Below are 21,995 nucleotides of genomic sequence, written 5' to 3'. Positions count from 1 at the left end.
GCATAATTCCACTTTCCATCCATGTTTTGACTTTGTAAAATGCTTCTTGAGCTAAATGTCGCTGCATATTTTTGCATCTGTAAATGTGTGCATGTTTTTAGCATATGTTTGTATCTGCAAATATGTTTTGCTCATTTGTTATGTGATCCTATCCACCTGGGCTATGTTTGTAATGGTCCTTTGAGATGACTGCACTATCTTGGTAAACAATCATAAATAAACAGAACAAAATAAAAAAAAAAAATTATAAAATACTGATTAAACACAAAGAAAGGATGAAGACAAATTAAATTGCACATGGGAGGGTCAAAAATGGGAATAAGGAGTCCACACAAGTGAATGAGGCTGAGACTTCAATATTGCTAAGTTTAATGTGCATATTTTAAAGAGCCACAGGTTCACTGGCATTAGATAGATAAAAATAGGTTTAGTGTTTAAAAGAGTAAAGAGAAAATAAAGTGGAAAGCTGGGAGAAGAGAAACAGGCAACAATAGTAATGTAAACTACAGACTTAACACAACAGCGCTCAGAGTGTTTTCATTAGGAGGAGATGTACATACAGCATCCAATCACAACATGGGTTCTGACAGATTTCCAAAAGAGTTCCAGTGGAACTCCTCAACTGGTATATCTATTTTCACATGGCACATCATTATAAAAAAGAACAGTGTGTGTGTGTGTGTGTGTGTGTGTGTGTGTGTGTGTGTGTGTGTGTGTGTGTGTGTGTGTGTGTGTGTGTGTGTGTGTGTGTGTGTGTGTGTGTGTGTGTGTGTGTGTGTGTGTGTGTTTGTGTGCGCGCACGCGTCTCTCTCTCTCCAAAACTTACCTTGCAAAGACCAAAAGCAACTCTGACAGTGTAAATATGAAAATTACCAAATACTCAAAATATATATATGTATATATATTACTCTGCAATTGGTGTGCAGCACATTTAGCTGTACAGACAGGTTTGCACATCTACATAGAGCAACAAAATGGAAGAGCACATTAATTACTTATACTCAAGCTTTTTTAACTGGAATAATCCCACTGGGTCGGCAACCTCTTTTCAGGGGAGACCAAAGGCAATATTCATCCTTACTTGGTAAAATTAAGCAGGACACCAGGGAAATTCTCCCACACTTTTCAAATGATAGGTGGCACTGGAGGCTGCAGTGAACACTTGGAAAAAAGGCTGTGGAGAATGGAAGATAAAATATTCCAGACTTGAAAGTGGAAGTAGTAATAAAAGAAGCAGTAGATGTGACAAATATAGAAATAGAAAGACTGCACAATACACTTTTTGTCAGAGTGATTAATGAAGGGGAACAAGAGGATGGTGTAGTCTTATCATGGAGTGTGGCTTGAATATTGCATCACCTCTTCATGTCAGTCTTTGGAGGGTGAAGCTTTAAGATCAGTTGCAGAGATGACAGTGGTGAAGGTGAGGTGGATGCACTGCAGGAGTGAGACCTTGTTGAGTCAGGGACAGGCAATCTGGGTCGGTGGAGTTGCTGATTCTAAGGCTATGCATTCTGAGGGCTAGAGGCAAATGTTTGAAGGACATTCATTGTAAAACATAAGAAAGATTATGGTAGTGGCGAAGGTGGAGGAAGAAAGATGCATGTGATTGTACAAAGCAGTTTTTTGTGGTGGATAAAAAGAAGTTATGTTCTTACCATAACGTTCCATCTATGTTGTTGATCTTCATTCATTCATTATTGATGGGTATCGGTTCCGTCCTTGGAACTGAGTCGGCCTTTATAACAAGGTCACACCAGCCAAAAAACTCTCAAGCTAAATTTACTCAGAGTGCTTCTCTCGCTATCCCCTCAGATAGAGTTTGCCCGTAAAAAAAGAGAGAAAGTGGAGGCTTTATCTGAGCAAATTCCCTTTCATAAGGTAGGACCAAGTCCAAACCTCCAGGAGTCGTTCTGAGGGGGGTGGTGGGTGGGATATAATGAATGAATGAATGAATGAATATCAACAACACAGATGAAATGTTATGGTAAGAGCATAACTTCTTTATCTGATGTTAATCTTCATTCCTTACTGATAGGACAGAGTCCCTAGCTTCTTTATTTCCTGGGAGGCCCTATGGAAGGATATTCCAGAGCACCATTTAACCAAAGAAAGCTCTCCCCCTGGACACCAAATCCAATTTGTAATGAGTGATAAAAGTATTAGGGGTAGCCCATGTTGCTGCTGCACAAATGTCTTGCATGGAAGGCTACAGATGTTGCAATTGATCTGGTCGAATGTGGTTTGACCTTAGTTGGTAGAAGAAATTTATTTTGTTGGTAGATATAGCAAATGTAATCTCTCAATGATTTGGAAAGAGTCACTTTGGTAACAGATTTTCCCAATTTTAGTCCTGAGAAAGATACAAATGATTGGTCAGATTTTCGTAGCGATTTAGTCTTGTCCAGGTAAAACCACAATTCTCTATGCACATCAAGTAAATGCAGGGAGTATTCTCCTTTGTTAGGAAAATTTGGAAAAATGACTGGCAGATCAGTTGTTTGATTAACGGTCAAATCCAGAATAACTTTGGGTAGGAAGGTGAGATTAGTTCGTAGTTATACTCTGTCTTTATGGAAAACCATGTAAGGATGTTTTATGCACAAGGCCTGTAACTCAGATATCCACTCTGCTGAGGTAATAGCTACCAAGAATAAAGTTTCCCAGGATAAAAATTTTATATCGCAAGTGGCAGCAGGTTCAAAAGGGTGACAAGTCAAGTATTGTAGCACTAGTGTCAAATTCCAAGGTTCAATTGGCTCTTTGAAGGGTGGTTTAATGTGTGTGACACCTTTCAAAAAGGTTTTACAGAGACGGTGAGAAATCAAAGACGAGTCCTGGAAGCCACTGTGGAAGTTAGAGGTAGTAGCTAGGTGTGCTCGAACGGCAGAAGCTGCAGCTCCCGAATGGAGAAGATTTGATAAATAGTCCAGTACAGAAGTGAGCAAAGCTGAAAAGGGGTCTATTCCCTTCTCTCGAGACCAAATTATGAATCTTTTCCACTTGCTGAGATAAAGTTTCCTGGTGGATGGTTTATGGGAAACCAGAAGAATGTTATGTACAGGGGAGGATAGATTATTTTGCCTGGCAATTACTGGAAGTGGATAAACCAAGCTGTCAGCTTGAGACTCAATATATTTGGATGTATCAACCCTTGTGGGTATGACAGCAATTCCAGAGTTGGTCCCAGAATCAAACTAGGTGAGGCCAAAGGAAGGAAAAACAAACTTGTCGGGGCCAATAGGGTGCAATGAGGATTACTTTGCTTCTCAACCAAAGAGCTTTCTTTAGAAATTGTGGGATCAGAGGAAGGAAGGGAAAACATAAAAATTTCCGTGGGCCAATCATGTACTAGAGTGTCCCTTGGGGACTCCCCCTGCGGGTGAATTAGGGCAAAGTAGCTGCTGCACTTGTGGTTTGCGGGGGATGCAACTAGATCACAGCAAGGCTGGCCCCAGACTACAGACATGTTGTCTGACTGGATAGCAATTGTCCCTGATGGGAGGACAGACTGGAATGTTTGCAATGCTAGAAGCACTGCTGTCAGTTCTAGAACACTGATATGCAAATTGGCCTCCACGAGGGACCAAGTGCCTTGGACTGTCTTTCCCTGGAAGTGCCCCCCCATCCCATCAGAGAAGCATCGTGGTCACTATGGCCTTGGGCTGAGAGGGGGAGAAAGGATGACTCCATAGGTCTTTTCCTGGCTTAATCCACCAAAATAAGTCTTGTTTGCATTGATTTGTTATGCTGATCTGAAAGGACATAGGGTGAGTCAAAGGGGACCACTGTGTTAGTAAAAGGGGTCCAAATGGAGAGATGAAAAGTCAGCAAACAAAGGAGAGTAGTGCTGAAACTGAATTCATCCTCAAGTCTTGGTGAGTAATCTCCATGAGGTGGACCCTATTTTTCAACAAATCTCACCAAGGCGACACTGATGCATTGACTGTATTTATATAGCATACATCATGGACAGAAGTAAGTCAAAAACAAAAAAGATAGCTGGGTGCACAAGTCCCAGGATAAAAAAGTGCCCAGTCCTTGTAGACACACTGGTGTTAGGACTGGAAAAAATGACAGTGTAGAATCCTTAAAATCCAGAAACATTCTTACAATGGGGCCAGTCCAGGCTAGGCCCAGGGGGAGGATGCCCCCCCCCCCTTTGTAGAAGGAAGTAGCAGTCCACAAAAATCACAAAAACTGATGGGCCAAAGAAGAGCCATAAAGATGATAGAGTGGACTATTAAAGATAACAAAGAAATTATGTATTGTTACAATGATGCAAAAAGCCCAGAATTTCCAGACAGAGGATATACAAAGAGATTAAGAGATAAATTAGAGGAAAGAAAAATACTTTCACAGGAAAAACTTGTCAGAAGCTTCAAATAAAAATTTGCGTTCATTAATACAACAGATTTTTAAAAAACAGTATATAGATCAAGAAACTTTGATGTGTTTGGAAAAAGAAGCATCTGAGGAAGTGCAAAAATATAAATAAAACCTAGACATTTTTGAAAAGTATAAAAAAAGAAATATGGATATGGGAAAGAAAGAGAGATTTGATAAGGTGCAATATTCATGCAAATAAGAAAGAAAGGTTAATTATTATAGAGAAGGCAGACACAAAGGTATTCAAAGAGAAATACAGGCAAAGGCATCCAGATATGGAAAATTTCCCAATAAAAAAAAAATAATATCACAAAGATGTAATGTGGAAAAGAAGATTAGTAAAGCAGAAGTTAAAGAAATAGAAGTTGAAGTTATGGAGTGTCTGCGTAGTGAAGGATTTAATGTAGAAAGTCTAACACAGACTACATCACAGCATGATGGAGTGAGTCCCCAAAGTAAGGAGACACAGCATGATGGAGTGAGTCCCCAAAGTAAGGAGAAGCAGGAAGATCAAGAGACATCTAAAGAAGAAATATGGACATGGGAAAGAAAAAGAGATTTAATATGGTGTAAATATTTATGCAAAGGAGAAAGCAAAACTAACCAATACAAAAAGAGCAGCACCAAAGATATTTGAAGAGAAATATAGGCAAAGGAATCCCAATATGGAAAACTTTACAATACAAAAAATAGAAGGCAAAGAGGAACACTAGAAAAGAAGATCAGTAATGAAGTTAAAGAAATAGAAGTTAAGGTTATGGAGCACCTGCAAAGTGAAGGATTCAGTGCAGAAAATCTAATGCAGAAAGCACCATAACAGTATAGAGCAATGAATATCCAAATTAAGGGGAAACCAGTGGAACAGGAAACAATTGGTCAGGTGTCATATTAAGATATTTTGGAGCCTTCCACAGGAAACCAGTATAAAAGTTCACTTGAAGCTAGAGAGCAAGGAAAGGAACAGAAGACTGTGGAAACTCGGATGCAGTCAATGGTGAGGAGTGATAGGCCAGTGAGTTCCCATAAGACAGAGCAATGGATGGCAGAGGATGAAATTGAGAGAAGGTGCCACAGGAACATGCTGTAGAACTTTCCACAGAATGCCCGCAGGAAGTGGAAAATAAAGGATGTGCCCTCAATTTGAAAGAAAATTACTAAGGGAAGACTTGGTTGATTTAATGGACACAGACAGATATATTAAAAGCAATGAAAGAAATAGGATGCAGAAGGTTAATAAACCCCAAAAGTTAGAAATCTGATAAAACAAATGTGTCTTTTGGCTTTTCCCGGTTAGGGGTCACCACAGTGGAACTGCGGTCCGCTAATGATTGGCAGTAGATTTTTATGTGCCAAGTTGCCAGCCCTGACGCACAACCTTCAACGAAGGTACGCCCATTCACACATGTCTCCAGACAGAAGACGCTCTAGCTGAGAATCAAATGGGACAACGTCTTACTGTCAGGCGACAGTGCTACCGCAGCACCACCACCGCAGTTAGAAATCTGTTAAAAAAAATGAACACATTAATTAGGACTGTCCATAGAGATCCCTGCAATATAACAGAAATGAACAGGATATGTTACTGTGCAGCTAAATTGATAATAGATAAAGTTCTACCACAAGAGCACAGGGTAGTGAGACAAATGAAGGGGAGAAATACCATCATGGAAGTATCAAATAGAGAAAAATATAAAGCAATTAAGACAAGAAGTGTCACTGTTAGAAGACTATAGAAGAGGGACTACATACAAAAAATACTAAGAAAGACACTTGATAAAAGAAGTGCACAGTATTAGAACAGACTGGGATCTATCATGCACTATCACAAATAACAAATTAAAAATTTCAGCACAGGTGGAAAAACTTAGAAGATACCCAGATAAATATAAAGGAAAAGTACAAAATAAGCTATTTAGTGATGACCCAAAAAAGTTTTATAGAGAATTGGGAAACAAGGTAAAAGGAATTGAAAGACCACCAAAAAAAGAAGAAATAGATGCATTTTAGAGAAGTATCTATGAAGATCCTGTGGAACACAACAAAGATGCGAAATGGATAAAAGAAGTAAAAGAAAGAATAAGAAATTTAAAGATACAGTATATGAAATGGGATGAAGTAACAGCCAGAGAGATTGAAACAAAGTTAAGTAAAGCCTCTAATTGGAAAACCCCAGGCCCAGATGCAGTACCTAAACTTTTGGTTAAAAGTATTAACATCTTTGCATGAAGACCTAGGCATGAGTAGGAACTATTTATATGCAAACCCCGAACAGACACCAATCTGGCTAACAACAGGTAAAACAATGCTCCTACTTAAGTGTGAACCTGCAAGCTACCCCAAAAATTATAGACCAATAACTTGCCTTCCGACGACGTATAAACTATACATGGGAATTGATGCAGACAGAGTTTATAGTCATTTAGAAAAAAACTCAATTATGGCAGAAGAACAAAAGGACAATGAAAGAAAGTCATATGGAACAAAGGATCATTTGTTGTTAAATAAAGTCACAGTAAGGAGACGTAAAAAGGGAAAGAATCTAAGTATGACATGGATTGACTGCAAAAAAGCATTTGATAGTATCCCACATTCATGCATAAAAGAGTGCTTAAAAATGTATACGATACACCCTACACTGATGGACTACATTACAGTGACCATGAAACAATGACAGACCACTTTGCAATTAAGTCATGATAAATGAAAAATTATTATCCCAGGGATAAAAATTCAAAGGGGGATATTACAGGGTGAACTCTGTCACTGTTGCAGTTCCGCCTTACCTTTAACCCATTAAGCTGTTTACTTAATAGCTAAGGCTATGGCTATAATTTGGCTCCTAGAAAACAATCTAAAGACTTCTCATCTTCTCTTTGTCGATGATTTAAAACTGTATAGCACATCAGATAAGGAACTGAAAGCACAGCTGCACTTTCTCAAGACTTTTCCAGATGATATTAGAATGTCATTTGGCCTTGAGGAGCCAATCTTCTAAATACAGAAACACCTGGAATCCTTGCAGTCTCAACTGAGCTGTTACAACTGCTATGCATTTGGTGAACACTCTGGGGGCCATAGAGAGACCAAAGGGCAGTGGTCGGACTTGGTAGTGGTTGGCTCCCAACCAGAAGCGGTGTAATCTCCTGGAGCATTTGTCCATTTGTATATGGTAATATGCATTCTGAAGATCTATCAAGCACATCCAATCGTCTTTCTCTAGAAAGGGGAGGATAGACTGAACTGCAAACATTCGCAATTTTGTCTGTCTGACAAATTTGTTTAGGATACTACGGTCCAAGACTGGCCTCGAGTCCCACGTCTTTTTTTGGCACTAAAAAGAACCTCAAGTAAAATCTGGATTCTATCTGGTCTGGTGGGACTGCTTGGATGACCTTTTAGAAGCAGCTTTGGAATTTCTTGATCTGCAGCTTCCCGTTTACTGGGTGGGATGTCAGGAATATGCCTTAGTGGCCTTGGGCAAAGACTGAAAGGAATGTGATAACCTCTGGTAATTATCATCTGCACCCAAGAATCTGTGGTTATGGATTGCCAGGCAAGGTGGTGCAGATAAAACCTTCCGCTGACTGCTTCCACAGGTAAGCAATTGGACACTCCTTAGGAGAGGTGATACGGCTGTCCAGAGAAAGAATCTCTGGATCCCTGATTATGCAGACCCCGTCTGCCTCTGGAGGGGCGTCTTCCAGATGAGTTTCCCCCTCTGCCTGGGGGGGGGGGGGGACTGACCACGTGTCATAGAAGGGACCCTGGGATTTTTTGTATCACACCTTTCCACTCCTCTGATTTCAGATTAAGATCACTGAGGGGTGGAAAAACGCATGCTCATGGCAGACAGGGTCTTTCCGTCCTTTTCACACCTGGCTAATGTGTCTTTTACCTTTGGGCCAAAAAAAGAAGAGGCTTCCTTGGAAACATTGAGAAAGGAAGACTTAAAGGGGTCTGTAACAATCACACAGGCGCATCCAGGCATGACATCTCATGACAACACCTGCACCTGCTGCTCTAGCCGCCCCTTCGGTAGTATTTGAAATCAACTGCATGGACGAAATAGATTGATTCCAGGGTGGCAAGCTGTGAGGCAACTTTGTCGCATACCTCATCAGAAACTGCTCCTGCTAGGGTTTCTGAGAGTTCCGAGATTAGTTCTCTCTGGAGACGGGTAAAATGTGCCAAGTAATTGAAGGACCAAAAAACAAAGTTCGATGAAGAATATACCCACTTCCCTAATCTGTCCATTGCCCTAGACTCCCTGTTTGGAGGATGGACAGTAGGGCTCTCCTCAGCAAGCTCTTTCCTAGTGGACGCTCCCACCACCATAGCATATACTGGTAAGTATTTGGACCAGTGTGGGTTGCCCTCTGGTGGAGAGAGAATTTTGTCTGGTCTCCAGGGTATAGGTTCAACGGTGTCAGGATTCCTCCAACCGTGCTGCACGATGAGCTGATCTAGGTCATCTGCAGGTGGGGTCACCCAGGAAATAGAGGGTCGAGCACCAAAAGCCTGCAAGAATACAGACTCCTCAGAGGAAGGGTTTGTGGGCTTCCAGTCTCCCCGCTGCTTTAAATTTCCAATATGTCTCCGAAGGAGACATCCTTAGGGGGCGACTGCAGGGACCCTTCCCTTTCATCATAGTCTGTATCTTTGGTAAGGTATTCTTCGTGGGTATCCACATGCTTCTTATTGCACGATCTCTTATGTGGTACCTCCTCGGTGGGGGCATCTAACAAGGACTCTGAAGAGTGGGTACCTTGTGGAAGGGTATCTTGAGGTTCCTGTGCTTGATGTCCCAGAGTAGTGGACTGTGTGAGCTGTGGTTCAGAGGATATATATATATATATATATATATATATATATATATATATATATATATGTGTGTGTGTGGAACTCCGGCGCGGAAGGAACCAGCTGTGAGCCTGCAGAGGCAAGTGCCCTCTCCATCACCTGGAAAGCAGGTTTGGGCCGAAGAGGGATGGGAGCCCAAAACCGAGCAAGACAACCTCAGGACCAAAGTAACACCCCGCTCTGATGAGCCCACCCCCAGTGAAGGAGCCACGAGAGGACTTGGTGCCCCCAAGACAACCAGAACCATAGTAGACTACATCATAGAAAAAACAGGCACTATACTAGGGATCATGGTGCTGACAGATCAGTCATGATCCTAAGGATGGCTCGGCTCCAAGTGAGTCGAGAACCATAGGGTAAACTCCGGAGCCATGGTAAGGTCTACCACTGGAACTGAAGAAGCTGGTACCAGAATAGGCATCAGCGTCGAGGGGTCCGATACCTCCAAGGAGGTTGAAGGAAGAATATATGTTGAAGTTTGTGGAGAAAATTCCTTGGCTCCTGGAGGGAGGATTTAGAAAGAGTTGGAATACCTCAGGTCGTCGGGAGCTGATCCACTAGTTTCACTACATCGAATTCTGAAAGGCTCCTAAAGGAGTGGGTTGACATCCCTGACAGAGACTCAGGGCGTTCTAGGAAAGGACTGCACTGTTGTCCAAAAATGGGGTCTGCTGATGGGGAGTATTGGGTCCGGGGTAATATTTTGCTCTTTGACACCGTGGACAAAGGACCAGCAAGTTGTGTAGGGGGGGTAGTGACCTGAATTGAGGAGACTATTTTTGGTGCTGAGAGGGGCATTGGTACTGTAGCAGGAGTAGAGGTTTGGGGTGGTTCTGTAATCACGAGCAGCACTGTAGTAGGTGTTTGAGGCACTGGTGCCAAGGACGGTACTGTAGTAGATGTGTGATGCCTTGGTACCATAGTTGATGTCTGATGCCTTGGTGCCGCAGATGGTACCATAAAAGTGGTCTGAGGCCCTTGTGCCAAGATTGCAGGAGTCAATTTAAGAACTTTTGCCTTCGGTTCCATGGGAGATTTAGCAGATTTAGAGTCACTGGCTTGTGGAGAGGAAGGTACGGATTGACTCTTCTTTTTATGTTACTTTTTAGGAGGGGTTGAGCTCTCTGCCTGAGATAGCCTCCGACAAAGGAGTTTTTAGGAGACCTTTGAGTATCAGTTTATTTTTTCTTTCTGTCAAGGTACGGGCGCTAAAACCTTTACATAAGTCGCATGGGGGTTGAACTTTTAGATGCAGTACCCTGAGACAATAAACCCAGGACAAATGTCTGTCAGAATTTGGCATTTTCCTGTTACTCTGATCACATTGCTTAAAGCCTGTTGTCCGCTTTTTATCAACCATTGTCAGTAAAAAGGAAAAACCTTGTCAAATAATATGTGAAAACAATCACTGACACAAACACACACACACACACACACACACACACACACACACACACACACACGCATGTGCCCTCACGCACGCACACACACACAGTCAAGAAAAAGGACTGATTTTCTTTTTTTGGTTACCAACTATGGTAAATAAGAAGGATCCAACGGGTAAAAAGAGAAAAAAAGAGGGGGTGAGGGAATACCAGCAATGGTATTAAAGATTACCACAGAGGTAAGGAAGGCCTGTAGCAACAATGGTATGAAGAATACCAAAAAGTTGGTAAAGAATCAGAAAGAAGCACTCAAACAGGAAGCAATGGGTAGCAAACTCTAAATGAATACTAATAAAATAGAAATTAACAAAAGTGGAGAAAAATTATTTCAAAAGTATAAATTTTAAGTCACTTAGCTTGAGAGCTGGCCTGACACGACTTGATATTATACGTGGCAAACAAGATCTGGGGAGAGAGAGAGAAGGGCACTATGGTTAAGCTTAGCTCGAGAGTTTTTTGGCTGGCACGAGCTTGTTATAACGTCCAACTCGGTTCCAAGGACAGAACTGATACCCATCAATACGGAATGAATGAAGATTAACAACATCAGATTAAGTGTCCCAGAGAGACAGTGGGCTGGATGTAGTACTGTCAAAGAAAAGAATGAAAAATACAAAAAGAAGATATTATAAATGGGTATGACTTTTTTAAATAAAATAATACTGCACTAAGGATTTAAAGCAGAAAACATAAGGGCTTTAAAAATTCTAGGAAATTACATTTCTTAGAGGAGAAATGTATGAATGAATGTAAAAGAAAAGCTTTTGCATTCCTTGATGTAATTATTTTTCAGACTTTAAACATGCAAACATAAAGAAAACTATGTATACTTCAGAACTTCTTAGGCTAATAATGAAGAAGAACTGAAAGTGTGTTCTCACAGTGTAACTGTGTCAGATAGTTTACTTAATTATTTATACTTTGTTGTCTGGATTTTCATGGGAGACACAATCATACTGACTAGGCATAACTTGGCCAGGAATACTGTTTTGGTCACAAGGTGGCAACGGACGGAAACTCCTGTGGTGATAGAGATAATGGATCAATGTGAGCTGAATGCTGATGAGGAAGCAAGTTGAAGTACTATGGTGGATCACATGCTGGGGAAAGATAAACAGGTGCTGCCAGATTAACTGAGAGAAGGAGATGCATTACTGGAAGGTACTGACAACAGTTTGGTGTATGCTTAGCCAGCAGAGTAGACAGCTTTAAAAGCATTGTTCTTGCAACAGGGTGTTACTGAGAGCAGTTAAGAAAACTCATTCATATGCAGAAATGGTAAAGACAAGAAAGATGCTGTGATGGAAGCTGAAAGACGATAAGGAATGATACAAGGAGAACAAAACCAGAAGAGAAGACTGGTGATAACAATAAAGAACAGTGATTTACGGGTATTAAGTTATGGACAATATTATTTTACCTTTGGTGTTTAAAGTACGGGACATAGGCACACTGATACACTTAGGAACAGAAGACTTTTCATGGTAACTTTTGAAATGTTTACTTAAAAAAGTCATGAATGACATGGAGAAAAAAGAGGTCAGTGGCAACACGGAATGGTTATGTTTCTTCTAGAACTTGGGACTGCAGTTAAGAAAGAAAACAAATGTACAATTCAGAATGTAGGATGTAGAGGAACTTGGGTTAAGTTTATTTTTTATTTGTAATAAGATGCATAAGGTTAAATAAAAGTATGATGAAAGAAATGTTTAGAGACAAAAATGATTTAATGATGGTGGCAAAAAATAAGATGTGGACAAGTTAAGTAGTGGTATGAATGGATGAATTATTACAGAAAGCTGGGTAACAGACAAACAAGGCAAAATGCAAAAGGTTTTGCAATACTAAGAAAATAAGTGGAATATATTATACTAGGAAGGAAATAAGTGTATTAGGAGTGAAATTTAGAGAGCATGAAAATGTTAATAGAGCAGTGGAAAATAATGCTGGAAGAAATAAAAAAAAAATGCTATTATGATGGAGAATTTACAAAGAAATAATATGCCTTGGTAGATTCCTGACCAGGCACATGCAAAACTGGAACATCCACAGAGGTTCCTCACATAAAGGGTACAGGGCATAAACAACATACCCTGTGCAGATTGCTTCAAAGCCCTGTCTGTACACTGTTCCCTACATAATGTTGAGAGGCAATCTGTGCATCCTTGGATCCCAATCTGATGGCTGTTTTGCACACCCGCAAAATGAATAGCATCAGAATTACTTGATCTCAGGATTTAAACTTTGCTTGCAACACAAACAGGAGGGACAGGTATATGTGTCAGACAATTCTCCTTCTCAAAAGCAGGCTTCCCATCTATATAAAGCAGAACTCTTCCCTAACCCTATTCAGAGAAATCTGGGCCAATGGATAGGAAATCGTAAATACATCCCAGGTCTACCACCTATCTCTCTAATGGTAGGAGGAAGCCTGTAAATCTTGCCCTAGCTTATACATACCCCTTAAAATAATCTCTAAGACACGTAAACCTGAGGGATACAATTGGGGTGCTTGGCTAGGCTTACAAAGTCCCCAGTGGTCATTAGCCTACTAACACCTGTGAACCTAGAAGAAAATGTATATGTTAAATATGTACATATTAGGACAATTAGCATATTTACTGGGCTGTAGATGTTTCCAACTAAAAAGGAGAAAATGATGGCAGAATTATTTTTTTAATTTTGAGGATCAAGACTGAATCCAGTAAAACGAGGGATTATATGAAATAAAAAAGGAGGAGGCAGTCTAAAGCTAAAAAAAAAATCATATCGTGTACTTAGCATTCGTGCATTTTTTTCTGGATAATAATGAAAGTGAAAGAGAGAGTGAGATGTATATAATAGGAAAAGTGTTAAATGTTAGGCATGAAGTATGAAGAAAGTAAACAAAAATGTGGGAGGATAAGAATACGAAAATAAAATAGAATTATGGAATGTGAAAAGTAACGAGACTGATGAAAACAGAAAATTGTTCTATAGCAATATTCTAGAAGAAAGCATATAAATCCGTACCATGGCAATATACCTAACACAGAAAAAAGCAGGATGGAGGAAAGGTGCAGCTCTTGCAACAGTGATCTGTTAGAGCATCTACTGTTACGATATGTTTACTTACAACACTGTACAACTGCACTATGTTCAACATTAGATCCCTGATGCAGTAGCCTAAGCTGTATGGTTACCACAGCTTACAATTACAGGGAGAAGGAATGAGTTTGAGAAACCAGGAGCCCCTGGAGAATAGTTCCAGCAAAACCTGTTCTGAACCAGGAGAAGGAATCCACTTTGCAATATTCTGTGTAAGTATTCACAGAGGCCAAGTTGCTGTCTCTAGAATACTTCTAGAGTCCACATCTTTCCAAAAAGCCATAGAATAAGCTAATTCACTGGTAGAGTAAGCCCTGACCCTAGCATGAAGTGACATATGGTGAGAGTAACAGAAAGAAATAGCATAGCTCTCTACCAATCAGGGACAAATCTCAACAGAATCAGGGACAAATCCACAAATACTCAGACACAATCAGGGACACTTAAAATATTAGCACTATTAACTTGAAACATTAAAAGAATAAGATAATGTGAATTATACAATGGCTGACCACTAATATTAAAAAATGAACAGGCTGAATGGACAGCCCAACCAGAGTGCCATTGTAAATCAAGTCTATACCAATGGAAAAAAGTCCGGTCGCCTGAACTTTCTTCTATTAATAAATGATACGGAAACTCTGCTTCTTAATTTTATTTTTTTTAAATAAAGTTTTAAATATGGGAGACTTCAAAAGAACAAAACAGATGGAACAGAGAAAAATACAAGGATAATTAGGCACGTTATACAAAACTAGAGAAACGTACCTGAGTATCCTGATATTTTCTCTGTCTTGTCTGTCTCGTTCTTTTAAAGTATCTCATTTTGCTATAATACATAATACCTTAACAGTAAACATGTTAAAAAAAGGGAAGAAGGAATCTGTACTGGGAAATGAAGATTTAACTTTTATGATCATAAACGTGCCCAAGTTTAATTCAGTAATAATAAGGCCTCAAAAGTGACTGGAGTTTTAAGTAAGTCACTCCCCCCATCTGTGGTTCCACATACTTAAGTGTTAGAGATGACATTCTGTTTCCTTTTTCTTCCTCTCACGACTAGGTACATTGTGTGTGTGCACACATCTTAAACAAATGTCATTTGGTAAGTTCATTCAAAATGGGGGGGGGGGCAAATGGCCTTGGGAACTGACTGCTACTTTCTTGCCTTCTACTCTGTAGAGATGCTCACAGAACTCCAAAAGTTAAACAGCCACCTTTATAAAACTGAATAATTTCAGAAAATAAGGAAATAAGTGTCTACACATCTCAGACAGCAGTTGAGCACTGTCCTCTTAAAAAGTAGATAACCACATGAAGGGAAAATGCAAAACACTTTGTATGCATAACTACGCATCCTAACTTATCAAGTTTGCAGATTAACAAGTAGTTTATCAGAGTTTAAAGGACATTACTCACGATGTGCAGAGAATTCAGTGCATACAGTACCAAGTGACGGTCCACTTCCAGCCCTGTTTAGTAGTGAAAGGCATCTACATTATTCAGATCCCTGGGCAAGTGGGCCCCCTTATATTCCTGTACCATCTGATGCCATGCCATAGTGGCACCTTATGAGAGGGGCTGCTATGTTTAAATTAATCTTAATACTTGAAAACAAAGCTAATACAATATTAATCCAAAAAATAAGCAATGGGATCTTCCTTTCTCTGTTGCTTCCTTCACGCAGCACTGATGTATTGTGTAAGAATGGGAATGAAGCTCTCGTGACCAAACCACACCAACTTTGGGTAAATCCAGCATTAGCCACACCCAGTTGTGCTTTATTAACATACAGCTTCTGAAGTAAAAGAAGTCTATAACTCTAATGACTGTCATTATTTATTAAGTGCAATTCACCACCTTTTCTCCAAAAGTCACAAGCTTTAGGAGGGATTAAGAGGGACAGAGATAAAATCTGAATCAAAATCAAGGACAGTTGAGAGGTATGAGTGAGGCAACCATCAACCTTCCTATTGGATTTTGTTCTGGCAAAGAAGTATGTGAGCTACCTGTGGACATGCTGAGTATGTAGTATCCTTTCTCCATGACTAAGTTCAGAAAAAAACACAAGGGGATAACCACTTTGACTCAAAGTATTAACTGAAACCACTTTAGGCATAAAAAAAAAATGATTCTCAAAGAAAACCTGTCGTTGTGAAAAATTAGGTAGGGTCGACTTAACATAAGATCTTGTAACTCAAATACTTTTCTTGCAGACATCATAGAAATTAAAATACAGATGTCCACAATAAGAACTTCAAGTCTGCCTGATGTGCTGGTTCAAAAGGACGAACTGTCAGTTTTCAAGGAGCAATCTAAGACCCCCAAGGAGGAAACATCTGTTGTCAAGGTAGATGGATACGTAAAACCCCTTTCAAAAACTGTTTGAATTGAGGTGGGGCAGAAAGGGGGGATCCATGGGTAGACAAGCAGAGATGGATGACAGGTTTAATCTTGACAGAACATTAGGAAAAAACAAAGGATAGTGATTCAGACAAACTTTCAACAACCAGTGACATCTTAGACTAAAAATGGTCCTGGTTCTTAGTGCAGTACCAGTGAGAAAATCTTTTCCACTTACTCACATACTTTCTAGTAGAAGGTTTTACTGCCTTCTTTATTACCTGCTGCACATCCTCAGAAAAATACGTGCCTAAAAGGTATTAAAACTCTTATCATCCAAGCAGTAATTTGAAGGATTTTTATGAGTAGGTGTATCAAACAACCCCTGTCTTGTCTGAGTAAGTCCACCTTGTGGGAAGCCTGTGGTAATTACCCTTGGCTATTTTTAAAATAAGGAAAATCCACCATTGTCTGGCCACAAAGGGTCACCACAACTACCTTTAGGAAATCCTAATGGATCTTTAGAAGAATCCAGGATATCAGTGAAAAGGGTACAAAGGCATAAAGGAGCATCACTGTCCATGGGAATGAGAAAGAATCTGCCTACCAGGCCTGATTGTGAGAAATCCTGGAGTACAATTTCTTTAACTGACTGTCTTGAAAGGAAGCAAACAGATCTATTTAAGAAGTTGCCAGCAGCTGGATCAATTCTGCAAAGACCTCTCGGTTCAGTTTCCATTCACAAGGGTCTGTTCTTGTGCTGCTAAGCTTATGTGCATTGGTATTTTGCTCTGCTAGAACGTATAAAAGCTCAAGGATCAAACTGATCTGAGTCGCTACTTCCCAGGCTATCATGGTAAGTTTGCAAAGGGGGTGGTGGTGAGGGGTAAGATCTGGTATTGCTGCTTATGTACCACATCACTGTGGTGTTGGTTGTGAAAACTTGCAGAGATCCAGGAGACCAAAGATGATTTACGGCATTTGGAGCATTTACTACTGCCATCATCTCCTTGGCATTTATGTGCTTTTTTCTGTCCTGCTTTTTCCACAGAATCTGCACTTTCACTCCTTTGGCTACAGCTCCCCAAGGAAGGTCTGAGGAACCAGTTGCAGCAGACTAAGGAAGAGAAAGAATACAGGAGATGAGATCTGGATTTTGAGATAACTGGTCTACCCATCACAGTAACTGCCTTCTTACAAAGCCCAACATGAGGGTATTGATTTTGGGACCAGAAACACTGAATTTTTCTCATGGGAAGTTCAGCCAAGGAAATCATGTTAATCACAGAGGTCATGAAACTTGAATTCTGAGATATTCTATGGCAGATGCCAGGGCACACTGGAAAAGATCAGAAACTTTTCGATGAACAGTTCTACTTTGAAAAGAGGAAGGCAGGCCCTTCACAGGGATGTATTCAGAAAAAAATACTCTGTGGAAAGGAATGAAAGATGATTTTGGTAAGCTCACCTGGAACACCAGACTGAGAAGGAATTCCTTGACATGTATCAGAGAATCCTGATGTTTGGAAAAAGACACTGCAAATACAAGGCAGTTGTCAAAACATGGAAATATGTCACTGTCTTGTAGTCTGCAATGAGCAATAACTAGAGCCAGACACTTTGTGAATACCCTTGGTGTAGTAGAGAGACCAAAGGCTAAAACAGAGAATTGAAAATGTAAGACAGATACAGAAAATCTTAAAAAAACATTCAAACTGGAATATGATATTAAGCATTTTTATAAATATAACGTTACCATTAAATTGAAAGGTGCAATGGTGAGTAACAGAGTTTAGAAGGAAACAAGCTGAACATTGGAACGATGACACAGGTGTTGAGAAAGGAGAGGTTTGGCACTGGTCTCCAAGTTCCTTCTTTCTTTCTTTAGACCAGAATGATCATGGAATAAAATACTTTGCTTGTATGATCTGAAAGCTCTGGTTCTATCACCCACAGAGACAGTTACTCCAAATAACTGGAAGAAACACGACGTCTGGTTTACAGGAGGAGGTGGAGGAATCCCCTGAAACGGAGGAAGGAACTCCCGCTGTCATTTGTACCCCTGTCAAAGTATTCTCAGAATCCATAGGATTAAGATTATCAGATGTCCTGAGGAAGATGCGGACCTAAACTGAGGGATACATTTAAGAGATTGCTAGGGGATGGCTTGAAGGAACAAGTAGTCATTTTTACTTCTGGGGCTTCTTTCTTGAGCCTCCTTTCCATTGGTTTTAAACATTCTGATTGCTCCTTTCTGAGAAAGTTTAGCTTCCTGTAAAAGAGTCTTGAACAGGAAAGAAAGTATTTACTGAAATCTGAAATGGGAGGGGGGGGTTGAAATATTGGGGTAATCCCTTCAATTAACTTTCTTCTTTCATCAAATCTTTGAAGGACCTCAGCAGCAGAAGAGCCAAACAATACATCTTTGTCAAGGGGAAAATTTAAAATCTCAGCTTTAACATCTGATAAGTTTTGAGAATGTAACTGAGCAAATCTTATCATAACTGACCCAGTAATATCAGCTCTGGATACAGAAGAAGATCTTCTACCTAGGCCCACTGAATGCAAAGCTACTTTATCAGGGGAAACACCCTCTAGAGATTCTTGAGCAGAGGAATCTCCGCACTATCCCTAAAACAAGTGAGAAACACTCCATCTCCTTGATCACCTCCGATGAGGGAGGGGTGTGTGTGTGTGTGTGTGTGTGTGTGTGTGTGTGTGTGTGTGTGTGTGTGTGTGTTTGTGCGCACACGCTCTCGCGCATGCGTTGCCTGAGTCATCTGCAGGATTTAGGTAATGCTTCCATATGTACAGGACCTACTCCAGCAGGCTACCTGAAATCAAACAATTCAAGCAGTGCAAGAACACTAAGAAACAAGGGAAATACTGATGGAAGAAAGATTAAAGGGGGAAGTTAACTATTTTATTTTAATGAAAAGGCATTGGGTCTGCAACAACACTGCAAGTTCTTAAAATATTACTAGTTCCAAATAAAAAAAAATGGGCAAAGGAATCATTAAGGCTATAAAAAAACAGGACAGAAACAAGTGTCACTGTATGTGGAGATCTGTTTGAGTACAATTGCTACACTGAATAAAACAACACTTTTTTAAACAGTTTATAATTTCTTCTTTTCTGGATGCATCTGGATTTCAATATATGTGAATGCCTAATCACTGGATCTGTGTGCCATTTTACATTATCTATAACAGTGCAGTTAAGTTCCACTGAGATATTCCATTTGCACATTCATTTCTTCAGAAATGTTATCTGCTTCCAAAGGTTTAATTACCAAAATGTTAACTATATATACTTCATTAACAAGTGTACTTCAGCAATGTATAATCGTGTCTGAGGTTGCACTATATTACTGTGGTATATATCTAAAAGAATGCACACTGTTAAAATGAAAGATTCTCCATCCCTCTGAAGTGTTTATCTGAAGCAGAAGTAATTGTAGTTGTTAAATGACAATGTGCTAGGGCTCTTAGAGCATAGCAACCATCAATATTCCTAGTGATAAGAGGTTGGATGCTTCAGGAGCCATGGCAGCAGGTGATGTCACAACACACTCACCTTATTGATTAACTTTCACCTCACCAGGACTCTTCATGAAATGAAGGCCATTTATTACTTAGCAACGCTGTCACTTTTGTTGACTTGCGTCAATTTCAAAGGCTGTCCTGAAATAGCAGCTTCTAGCAAAAATCATAAAGTGTAATGACAAAGCAAACAGATGCACTGTACTGCTGGACACTGATGAGCTGGAAAAATAGACTCTGGTTTGACTGAGCACTTTATTGTAATAGACGTGTTTCTATGTAACCCACATTCTACCGCAAGAAAGGACAATTTAAAAATATGTTGCTTTCACGTTTTTATGTAGTAGGACAACAAAACTGTCTTAAAAATACGTTCTGGTAGGGCTTGCTAGGCAAAGCAACTTCCTTCTAAGACCCCAGAAACGAAGATGTCAGCAGACATAACCGTACAGCAGACTTAGTGACATTAGTGATACACAGCACGATTTGCTGGAGGTGTACAGTTAAAGACACTTTAATGTTCTTTGTATCCTGTGATCAAATATGTAGTATTAATTTCTCCTTTTCTGTTAAACACCAGCAAAAGGATAGGGCACAAAACAAATGACACAATGCTTCTGAAAAAAATGGCATTTATATGCTTACCAAGGCAGCATTACATACAAGAAAAGTAATAAAATAGTTGAATAACTTATACAGTAATGTGAATAATGAACTTTAGGTTTTGTTGAAAGTGAAATAATGTCACAGAAAGAGGTCTTTACTCTTGCATTTGACTGTACAGCCCGGGTCTTTCTTTGATCTGAACAAAAGAAAAATAGCAGTATGGTTTTAAAAGCAAACTGCAAGTGAAATAACACCTGATGTTTGTGTGAATACCGCAGTCATGGGTAGTAACCTAAGAACATGATCAGAGCAGCAGAATGGGTAAGCACTGAAGTTATATCTGTCATCTGGTCAGCAAGATGGAACATGTGATTTAGTCTTCTCCACTCCCAGTATCAAACAGACAAATCTTCAAAATGATGTCTACAGGAGCTAGTTCTAGCTGTAAGCTGATGCACTCTGGAAAATAAACCAGCAAGAGGAAAGGCTTATTCAGTGCAACTTCAGACACTCACTACTTGCAGAAGAGCCTATGAGTACACAGGTGGCCCAGAAACAACATTGGGAATTCAAAGGCTATTGAATATTTGAGACACAATTCTGATAATTATATCAGGTATATAGAAAATCAATTTATAAGGCGGCAGAAAGTAGTAGATCCACAAGTGAGAACTTCAAGCAACTTGTGATTTTGGAAGACCTCTTTATATAGCCCAAAATGCCCTTCATAAACCCTCAGTTTCCAAACTGAAGCCTTGAAAAAGTTATTTTGGCAAGAAAGGTGCTACATGGATAAGCCCCACTTACTTAAGCTGAAGTGCCTTTAGGAGTAACAGAAACAATGGGATGAAGTAGCCAAGAGAGAGCTGGTCAGACTCCATTCAGAGAGGTGACACAGTCAGGTTTTTCTTCTAAAACGTGCAAAGGAATCATGAAGGCATTACATATTTAAAGGAAAGTTAAAGCACTTCAGTTGAGGCATGGGAGTATGAAAGTACAAACCAACACACAGCTGTCAGAATAAAGTTTTTCATTGTGCTTGCTAGTTGGCAGAGGAAAAAGAGTTGGACATACCTAAAAATCCCTGATCCTCATTCGAAATGTTGAGGTCAAGTTCCTTGAAACTCTCCCATACAGCAGACAAGACTAGGAGTAATGAATAGGCCTACATAAGTGCACAGTTTAGCTGCAAGTTGATGGGGGATGGGACAAAATATGCTTTAACTGACGCAACAATTGCTGAGACATCTGAAATTAACATGGATTCTGAGTGTGTGTGTGGGGTGCATGGCAGAATGCTAGTCATGTCATCCAAGCAGATTAGTCTGAGGTATCTTTCTGCCAGTTCTAATCTAAGTTCATACTGATAAACTCCTCTTTTGCTTTAGCAAATTCCTGCAAATGGCAAAAGATATCATGACACTTCCAATATCTGCAACAAAAATAGACTGATCCACTTAAGCAATGAAAGAGTGATCCACCTATACCACTGGTGATCAGGGACTCATTTCAGGTGGAAAACTCTAGAAAGGAGGCTAAGATGAGATGGGACTGACAAGTTAATGATCTACTCTCTCACTGTAGAGAGGGTTTGTAGGATTATTTGTGGCAAGGTTATCCCCTTGTAGTAAAATAGGGAAGAGTGACCTGCCAGACACTTTAAGGCACAATTCCCAAATGTCCCAGTGTGCACATGAAGATGTGTTCTTGATTACTGTCACCA

At 39.9% G+C, this 21,995-nt stretch overlaps 1 protein-coding gene across 2 annotated transcripts in view; it reads right to left on the bottom strand.

The window, feature by feature from the left end:
• Positions 1-21,995, bottom strand: part of ITGBL1 (integrin subunit beta like 1) — a 2,504,690-nt gene that overhangs the window by 443,340 nt on the left and 2,039,355 nt on the right. The window lies entirely within an intron of this gene.

The sequence above is a fragment of the Protopterus annectens genome, chromosome 5.part0, assembly GCF_019279795.1.
Source record: "Protopterus annectens isolate FY-2018-M chromosome 5.part0, PAN1.0, whole genome shotgun sequence".
In the NCBI taxonomy this organism is placed as follows: domain Eukaryota; kingdom Metazoa; phylum Chordata; order Ceratodontiformes; family Protopteridae; genus Protopterus; species Protopterus annectens.
This window is presented reverse-complemented; position numbering and strand designations above follow the sequence as displayed.